At 40.4% G+C, this 8,854-nt stretch overlaps 1 long non-coding RNA gene across 1 annotated transcript; it reads left to right on the top strand.

Annotated features, from left to right (window-relative positions):
• Window positions 1-4,476: 4,476 nt before the first annotated feature.
• Window positions 4,477-8,576, top strand: LOC109888742 (uncharacterized). The gene is made up of 3 exons (XR_002255192.2): window positions 4,477-4,577; window positions 7,240-7,308; window positions 7,503-8,576. It is a non-coding gene; the product is annotated as an uncharacterized LOC109888742 (long non-coding RNA).
• The last annotated feature ends 278 nt before the right edge of the window (window positions 8,577-8,854 follow it).

Here is an 8,854-nt window from a genome sequence, read left to right as displayed (position 1 = left end):
ATTTCATAGTTTTGACGTGGTCACTATTACTCTACAATACAAATTAAATCAAATAAATTTAGTAACTATCATTTAGTAGTTGTTGTGAAATTGTTAGATGACATGTTAGATATTGCTGCACTGTCGGAACTAGAAGCAATTCTCTACACTGGCAATAACATCTGCTAACTATGTGTATATGACCAATAACATTTGATTTCATTTGATTAGAAGGAGAAAGGTCATGTGTTTGCAAGCAGATCACTTGTTTGAGCCCAGTGTGTGACATGGACAGTGGAGGAAGTTATGCTGTGTTTGCATTAGCACTACACACCTAGTACAAATCATCAACAGATGATCATTTGAATCGGCTGTGTAGTGCTAGGGTTAAAAACAAAAATGTGCACCCCTTCGGGTCCACAGGAACAGGATTAAGAAATTCTGTTATATCTAGACTAATCACATTCCCAACACACTTCTCCCTGGCTACCATATACATGATCCAATTCTGTGAATACATTGACTATACTTCAATGAATGTCTGTTACGTACACCCGTTTGCTTTCTTTGTTTGCCATAAGCATGCAGGTTAGATACATAACCATTGCTTGGTTTAAAAAAAGTTTCAGTGTTGCTACAGTTGGCAAAAGTAATTGTGACACTTTACGTTTTTCAGGTGCTCATGATGACAGTTTAGGAATGTAAATAGTTTAGAAACATTTTAGTTCACTTCTACACATTTTGACATTGGGCATAGAGAAAATGTTGCAGTTTTATAACAAAATTCATGCAATTCTACTAATTTTGCCATGGTTCATAGAACCTTTTCTATGATACATAGAAGTATTCGCTCATGATTATTACAATTTTGGATAGCTGGCTAGACTAACTACCAACATAACAATTGTTAGATGACATGGCTAATTGAGTGGCTGTCAGTGACAGACATAACATGCAAAAAAATTGTTATGCACAAATTTGGAAATTCCACCTGGTGTATTCTGCTATTCTTACTCTCAATAGTAGAGACCCCACTGAGTTCCACATTTTTTATAAATAAATTGGGTTGGGGGCCTCCTAGTGCATGGGTGCCCTAAATGACTGTTTATGTCACTTATGCCTGGAACAGACCCTGATTACACAATTGCCAGAAAGTGAGGATAAATCAGGCTAAGACCGCTAAGATGCTGCAATATCAGTCAACAGCCATCTTAGCGCAGAACAACACTGCCTGTATGATTTTGTGATGGACTCAAAATAAATTTGGAGATTTGGCCAAAGAGTAGCTAATAACAACAATCAAGGTAAGAATATACCTACTCCTACATCTTTTTGATGAAACTGGCATGGCATTATGCTATTATATGTCATTTTAGAGCATTGTTTTTATTAGCTAATGTAGCTAGCTAGCTAAGGTGGAGAGGTTGGTTTGATGCAACAAAATTAACGTTTGTAATTTTGCCAATCTGTGCTCATGCCTATTAGATAGTTAATCTGCCTTGATTTGAATTGTAAATATGACTGAGATAATTAAACAAAATAAGTATGTTGAGGGTCAATGTTGTCAAGGTATGAGTTAACTAGCCAGCTAATATACTTGTGCCATAGCTGGGCTGCTCGAACGAGACCTGAACCCAGGAACCTAGCTAGCGAGATGACCTTACCATATTAACGAAACATACAATTTCAACTATGTATGCTATCTGCCTTGAATTACATTTTTAATACGGCTTAGATATGGTTGAGAACAAAAAATATATTGAGTGTCAATGTTGTCGGAATATAACGTTAGCTAGCTAGCTAAAAACTTGTGGAGAGTGTAGTTGTTTATTCAGGCTCGGAATGTAAGCAAAAAGTGGAATGGGTTCAACGAAGCAATGGGCAGGGAGTTGAACAATATGGTTGACAACTGTACAAAAGGGCTGGATAATTGGGTCACTGATGGATAATGGGGTCACTGACTTGAATGATAAGACTGTCTTTCGGGTTTTGGATGTGAACTGAGACCATAGGTAGGGTATGTGGAAACAGTGGATTTGGGGAGGCAGAAGGTATTGTAAGCATATACCAGGATGGCTGGTTCTGGGGAGAACTGAATTTGACATTCGACGGAACAAGGGAGGCAAGCACAACTGTAAGACCTGAAGGTGACCCGAGGCCACTGACCCACAGGCAGGGACGCCTTGGGCTCTATAAATACTATGAACAGTGTGTAACAAAGATTTTGGACATGGACCGAGGCTTGCGTGTGGATGGGAAGCCATGTGCAGAAGAGGGTTCCTGGGGTCCAGCAAAATTAAGGCAGTTTATATCATTTTAAAACATTACAATACATTTACAGATTTCACACTGTGTGCCCTCAGGCCCCTACTCCACCACTACCACATATCTACAGTACTAAATCCATGTGTATGTATAGTGCGTATGTTGTCATATTAGTGTGTATTTTGTATATGCCTGTGTCTGTGCTACTGTTTGTGTTGCTTCACAGTCCCCGCTGTTCCATTTTTAATCTGTTTTTTAAATCTAATTCTACTGCTTGCGTCAGTTACTTGATGTGGAATAGAGTTCCATGTAGTCATGGCTCCATGTAGTACTGTGTGCCTCCCATAGTCTGTTCTGGACTTGGGGACTGTGAAGAGATGCATGGGTGTCCGAGCTGTGTGCCAGTAGTTTAGACAGACAGCTCGGTGCATTCAACATGTCAATACCTCTCATAAATAAAAGTAGTGATGAAGTCAATCTCTCCTCCAGGAGAGATTAACATGCATATTATTAATATTAGCTCTCTGTATACATCCAAGGGCCAGCTGTGCTGCCCTGTTCTGAGTCCTTTTTTGTGGCACCTGACGACACAACTGAACAGTAGTCAAGGTGCGACAAAACTAGGGCCTGTAGGACCTGCCTTGTTGATAGTGTTATTAAGAAGGCAGAGCATCGCTTTGTTATAGACAGACTTCTCCCCATCTTAGCTACTACTGCATCAATATGTTTTGACTATGACAATTTATAATCTAGTGTTACTCCAAGCAGTTTAGTCATCTAAACTTGTTCAACTTCCACATTATTTATTACAAGATTTAGTTGAGGTTTAGGGTTTAGTGAGTGTTTTGTGCCAAATACAATGCTTACAGTTTTAGAAATATTTAGGGCTAACGTATTCCTTGCCACTAACTGCAGCTCTTTGTTGAGTGTTGCAGTCATTTCAGTCGCTGCAGTAGCTGACGTGTATAGTGTTGAGTCATCCGCATACATAGAAACTCTGGCTTTACTCAATCTCAGGGGCATGTCGTTAATAAACATTTTAAATAGCAAGGTGCCTAAACACCTACCCTGGGGTATTCCTGATTCTAACTGGATTATATTTGATAGGCTTTCATTAAACAACAACCTCTTTGTTCTGTTAGACAAGTAACTCTTTATCCACTTTATAGCAGGGGGTGTAAAGACATAGGTTTTTCCAGCAGCAGACTATGATCAATAATGTCAAAAGCTGCACTGAAGTCTAACAAGACAGCCTCAACACCACAGGTAGTGGTTCATGCACGAAATGTCCCTGCCTTAGTATTTCCGAAGTGGGGGTAGATAGGAAGATTAATTAAACATTGCCTTGGGTGTGGAAGAGGCCAATTACACTATATATTATGTGTAAACCCCCTGGAGAAGTGGGAAAAGCTACTGGTAGAAATGTGTGTACAGCGCTATCCCACACCTGAAGATTTGGAAGGGGTGAAACTCACTTAACGGCACTGGATAAGTGTGTGAGTGAAGCAATGGCTGAGGCCCTAGATGGCTGAAAAGTCCTAAAGTGCTGAACTGTGTGTAACCATGCCTGAATAAACTGGATTGGAGGAATAATTACTGGACTAACTATCAGTATTTGGCCACGGTTAATTCAGCAGGGGATACATGGGAAACTCAAATACTCAAAGTTCCCTATGCTCCAACCATAGGCCCAGCTCCCTGGGTGATGGCTAAGTAGAGAGATATGGTCATTCTAGGATAAGCCAGAGGAAAGCTGGATCGTTTTGGTCTAAAGAACACTAGAGGGAAACGTATAAAGAAATGGGCACCTGAGGAAACCAGATGGAAGGAAATAGCCAGTAGAGGTTGGGTGCGAGTGGTGGCAAGGAAACTGTTGGTTCTGGGTTGGTTCTAATGGGATGTACACTAATGCAACCTGTGAATAAGTAGCTCAGGAGTGGAACCAGTGGAACGGCTGAGACTGTCCAGTTATAGAGCTATGGGGGCATGCAGTGATGGAAAGAGTTGAGGAGAAAGGTAAAGGCAAAAGTAAAGGAGGGGGCCCAGATAAGTTTCGGATGGGTGCAAGAACTGCTGACAAAGTGGACTAAAGTGATATTAATACTGCGGAGGGGCCGCAGTTGGTCTGGTTGCGTTGTCAACAGGATGGCCTGTATTCCATATCGGCATTAGGAGGTTGTGCAAGCAAAAAAGGGAAGTGGGGGCGGAGCAGTTTCACTTCCTGTTAAAGGCCGAGAATGAGATATAAGCCAAGTGTTGAGGGTGAGGGCCGCATTTGAGAGGACGGGTACCAAGGAGCAAGATCGCTAGCAATCTCACTAACAACACTGAAGGTAACTTTATAAAAAATGGGACAACCCTAAATGGGTCCTGGGTGAGTAGAATAGCCTATAGCTTACATACATTGGTATGGTTGGGATACTGTGTACAGGTCTCATGGAAGGAAGGTTGGATAATTAGAGTGATTATTTTGCTAGGAGGAACCATCAAATAGGCAGGGTGGTTTTGGGTCATAGATGTACCCATGTGGTTGATTTGTGGCCTACCTGGGGAGAAACCCAATAGAACCAGGCAAGGCTATGTACTGCAAATAGGGAGTATTGATGGTGTGGCAAGCAGTGGATACATGGGTAGAAGTCTATTATGCTCCTCTATTCTGATTGGAGTTCTGCAGTGATAAGAGAGAGAGAGATCGAGAGAGTGTGTTATTGAGTGAAACTGAATTAGAGAAAAAAAGTGTGTGTATTAGTGACAGAGTAAGATCAAGTTGCACAACTCGTTCTAAAATAATCGATCTTCGAATTGAAGTATGATGTCACCTTCCAAATTGAGCTTGCAGTTCTTCCACAGTCTTTGGCAGACTTTCAATTGCAACTCTCCTGATGTCATCAATCACAAGTTTGACTCGAAGCAATATGATTGACTGCAAGAAGGATAACATTTTAATTTGTTTATATAATCACATTAACACAAAGCGATAGAAATGGGCTGAACGAGAGGGATAGGGTTAGAAAGAGAGACTGCAAGAGCGATGGGGAGTTAGAGAGAGAAACAGATACAGATTACACTCACCTGGCAGATCTTGATGAAGTTGGATGGATCCTGTTCCAGGAATTGTGGAAGGCAGAGAAAAACAGCAGCTCTTCTTTTCTGGTTGGAGTTCTGCAACGATGAAAAGAGAGAGTGAGAGAGAGAGATTGTTAGTCCACTTGTGCTACCAAAAGACACAAACATTCCCTCAGAGTACTTTGTCCCAGCTAGAGATGCATCTGTATCTCTTGCCACCAGTGTAACATCTTTGTACTTCTTCTTAATGGCCTTTTTGATTGAGTTATCCAAAATGTCCAGAGAAAAAATAGTCACATTCCAACTTCAATGGGTGGCTTGAAATGGCATGCCCAGTTAGAAGGCCAGCATACATTGGAAATAGGGATGCAAGTTTATGCTTAACTGACTCTTCATAATCTGTTCCCGTTTCAACATCATCATCTGGAGGCAAATCACTATCTATTGTAACACTGATTAAAGCAGGTAGACTCGAATCACAAATCAGCTCTGCTCTAATGTTCTTGACTGCAAAGGAGGAACGATATCTACTTTTGTGTGCTCAGAAAATGGAATACACAGACTCAAAGGGACATTGTTGAAAATGTCATTTGACGGTTTACTTATTTCTCAGATGACTCCCCAGATGAACAATGCATTGTGTTAGGCTGCAGGGCTCAGGAAAGTCACATAATTCACACTGTGTTTGAAAATGTACTGCTTCTGATAGAGTTCTATGTGTCACTGTCCATTGCTGCCTTGACAAGTGATTCTTTAGAATAAGTTGTGTCTTGAAAGAACACATACACAGTATGTGTGTAGATGCAAGGTAAAGGGTAAGACCTGCTGTAGTGCTTGTGGCTTGGTGTGTAATGTCTGATTATGAGTTATTAGTTTCTTGACGAAAACGTGCAGAACTTACAATTCCACCTCTTAACATCCACGAAATTGTGTACGACTGATGCTTCTGTCTCCTGATGTAGGGTCCTGTTGAGAAACAAAGAAGGTTCAACGTCGGAACTTGTAGGTGATGAAGAAAAACATTGAACTAGCTACAACACCAATATGGCCAGCTAGATATGCAGCAACAGTGGTACTACTGAATGGCAGGCAGATTAGACAAAGCTAGACAGCTATTATTGGTTAATTTAACTGGAATAGAAGTTAGGTAGCTAGGTAGCTAGCTAATGACATTAAGTGCTTCAGTAGCTAGGTGAATTCACATTCATTTATCGCATGTGTTTGTTAGCTAAACCAACCATGTGTTAGAGTTGGCTAGCTAGCTAGCTTAGGGTTAGTTAACATTATCCAGCTATGTGTGATATTGTCATTCTAAAATATTTTTGAGTTAGTAACTTAGCTCTTTGTGAGTTATGTTAGCTAGCTAGTTATCTAATTTTACGTAGATAACTCAATCAACCAGAGCATCCTTAGCAAACCTTTCAGATCTAAATTTTATAGCTAACCTAGCTTTATAATGTTATCTAAAGTTACTCACAGACCTTAGCAAACATTTTAATATGAAAATGTCATACATGGCTGGATAAAATGTTAACTAACCCTAAGCTAGCTATTCTTAAACATGACTGATTGAACTAGCTAACAGCTAGTCAGCTAACTCTCTAACAGTACATCTCACAATTCAAATTAACATCAGTTAGTGAGGGAAACGTTATAGTGTTATGCAAATCAATCAAAACTAATAAAAACCAAGTGTGTTAATGTACCCACCCAATGTTGAAAATACTGAATTGAATTACCCAACGAATTCACTGACAGTATTGGGGAATCGCAAAACAACTACTTAACTAGCCTTAGCAATTCAAAAGACACAGTTATTTAGCTAGCTATGCTATAATTTAAACCATATATTGATGGAAACTGTTTCTAATGCAGACTCAAAGTATGGTAATGATAATGTAATCACCCAATACTGAAATTCATGCTTAGATGACCGCCGAATCGGACCGAGAAACATGGTGGATCCCCTGAAATGTCAAATTTGACGCCAACATACAGGTAGTTTGTAGACATTCCAATATTTCATTATGGCTGAGTCAACATGTATTGTATAATTCAATGGGCAACGTTTTTCTGAATTGTTGACTGAAAAATCCTGTTATCCAACAATATCAGTTGAATTCACACATTTTCAGTTGAATTGATTTTAGAAATGAGATGAAACAACTAAAAGGAAAAATGTATTTTTACAGCATGCCCAACCGAAGGTCAGTGCACAGCCCTGGAGGAGAGGTAGACACATCCACCGGGAAGGAGAGAGGGGAAAGGTAGACTCATCCACAGGCCAGGAGAGAGAGGGGATCTGTTCATGATGTCAGGTGGACAGCATGATTTGATAGCACTATAACGCTCCTCACTTGCAGATAAATTCCATCACTTTGTCAAGGACATTTTGAGATGCAATGCTACACATAGTCACTTCTTATAATGCAGATGCATCTCCATAAACAGAGTACGCTATTTATCCACATACAGAGTACGCTAACATCGACGGGGCTGTAGGGGAGCGTTTCAAGTTCCTTGGTGTCCACATCACCAACGAACTATCATGGTCCAAACATACCAAGACAGTCGTGAAGAGGGCATGACAAAACCTTTTCCCCCTCAGGAGAGTGAAAAGATTTGGCATGGGCCCCCAATCCTCAAATGGTTCAACAGCTGCAGCATCGAGAGCATACTGTTGCATCACCGCCTGGTATGGAAACTGCTCGGCATCTGACCGTAAGGTGCTACAGAGGGTAGTGGGAACAGCCCAGTACATCACTGGGGCCAAGCTGCCTCCCATCCAGGACCTATTTAATAGGTGTCAGAGACTCCAGTCACTCAAATTATAGACCGTTTTCTCTGCTACCGCATGGCAAGCGGAACCAGAGCACCAAGTCCAGCACCAAAAGACTCCTCAACAGCTTCTACCCCCAAGCCATTAGACTGCTGACCAATTCCTAAAAATTGCCACCGGACAATTTACATTGACCCCAAAACCCCCTGTATATGGCCCCTTTATTTTTATTCATATTGTGTTACTTTTTATTATTACTTTTTATTTTACCCAACTTGGTAAATATTTTCTTCTCTTGAATTGTTAGTTCAATTTTGGGATCGGTGTCCCTTCCACTAGACGGTTGAGCTAACATAGGCTAATGCGATTAGCATGAGGTTATAAGTAACAAGAACCTTTCCCAGGACATAGACATATCTGATATTGGCAGAAAGCTTAAATTCTTGTTAATCTAACTGCGCTGTTATTAATAAACAAATAAGGCACATTTGGGCAGTCTTGATACAACATTTTGAACAGAAATGCAATGGTTTATTGTATCAGTCTAAAACTTTGCATATGCACGGATGCCATCTAGTGGCCAAAATATAAATTGCACCTAGGCTGGAATAATACATTATGGCTTCTCTCTTGCATTTCAAAGATGGTGTTACAAAAAAATGCAAAAGAACGGTTGGTTTTTTCTTCGTATTATCTTTTACCAGATCTAATGTGTTATATTCTCCAACATTCCTTTCACATTTCCACGAACTTCAAAGTGTTTCC

This window comes from Oncorhynchus kisutch, linkage group LG4 (assembly GCF_002021735.2).
Source record: "Oncorhynchus kisutch isolate 150728-3 linkage group LG4, Okis_V2, whole genome shotgun sequence".
Taxonomy (NCBI): domain Eukaryota; kingdom Metazoa; phylum Chordata; class Actinopteri; order Salmoniformes; family Salmonidae; genus Oncorhynchus; species Oncorhynchus kisutch.
Note: the sequence above shows the minus strand (reverse complement) of the source record. Positions and strands in the feature narration are given on the sequence as shown.